The sequence below is a fragment of the Vigna unguiculata genome, unplaced genomic scaffold, assembly GCF_037176805.1.
Source record: "Vigna unguiculata cultivar grain cowpea cultivar isolate G323 ecotype 2 unplaced genomic scaffold, ASM3717680v1 ptg000170l, whole genome shotgun sequence".
Lineage (NCBI taxonomy): Eukaryota > Viridiplantae > Streptophyta > Magnoliopsida > Fabales > Fabaceae > Vigna > Vigna unguiculata.
The window spans coordinates 18,763-20,000 of record NW_028196808.1 but is presented as its reverse complement, the minus strand read 5'-3'; positions in this window follow the sequence as shown (position 1 = coordinate 20,000).

Here is a 1,238-nt window from a genome sequence, read left to right as displayed (position 1 = left end):
AAATAAGTGCTTGGGCAAAAAGAATCTTACCTAATGGAGAGATAGTGGGGGAGGTAAAAAAACCCTATACTTTTCATTATAAAACCAATAAACCTGAAAAAGATGGATTATTTTGTGAAAGAATTTTTGGGCCTATCAAAAGTGGGATTTGTGCTTGTGGAAATTATCGAGTAATCAGAGATAAAAAGGACGACCCAAAATTTTGTGAACAATGCGGAGTAGAATTTATAGATTCTCGAATACGTAGATATCAAATGGGCTATATAAAACTGGCATGTGTAGTAACTCATGCGTGGTATTTGAAACGTCTTCCTAGTTATATCGCAAATCTTTTAGATAAACCTCTAAAAGAATTAGAAAGTCTAGTATACGGCGATGTGTGATTTGATAAAAATTTTTATTGTACAGATTCCAAATGAGAAACTGTCATTTCATTTAATTGGGATGCCCTGAATCTGACATGTCTATTGGGCTGAATAACATGAAGCTCAGAATTATGGATGTATTAAAAACTCCCTAATAAAAAGGGAATTGGTCTAGGGTCAATTCAGTAACAAAAAAAAGATGAAATTCTAAATCTAAATTTCTAACTCTACCCACAACTCGTGAAAAAAAATCAATCTTTTTTCTTGTAGAATTAGCTATTCTATCTTTTTTTTTAGAAAGAACTGAAATTATGTTTCAAATAATATATCGTGGTTGCTAAAGTCTATATATCGCTTATAGGCTTAAGGACAGCCTGACATAACTATCGAGGCGGGCGTTTGGACCTAAAAGATCGAATGCAATAATACATAGACAAATAAATCTCTTATGAATTTTGGAATACTCCGTTATTGAATATTTCAATTTCGTTTTAATGAATTAATCAAATTAAGGAGATTCCGCATTCGAAGGGGGGTAGACTACTCAAGAATCTTACTTTTCTTTTCTATCTGAAATTAGAATTGGATAATTAATAAGAAAATCAATAAGAAAAAAAGAATCCGTCAATGAAATGTTAATTGGGATTTATTGAGAACTTGAGTAAAGAGTAAACCTTTTTTATTTTAGATTAGAATTTTTTTATCGAATTTGATAGAATTTGAAAATGAAAAACCTTGTTTTTTTTATTTTGTATAAATACTTGAGCCGGATGAGAGGAAACCTTCATGTCCGATTTTGAAAGGGGGAGATCTTATTGGATTGGATCCTATCTAAATTTTTCGTTTGCTAGACCCGTAGTTAAAAAACCCACT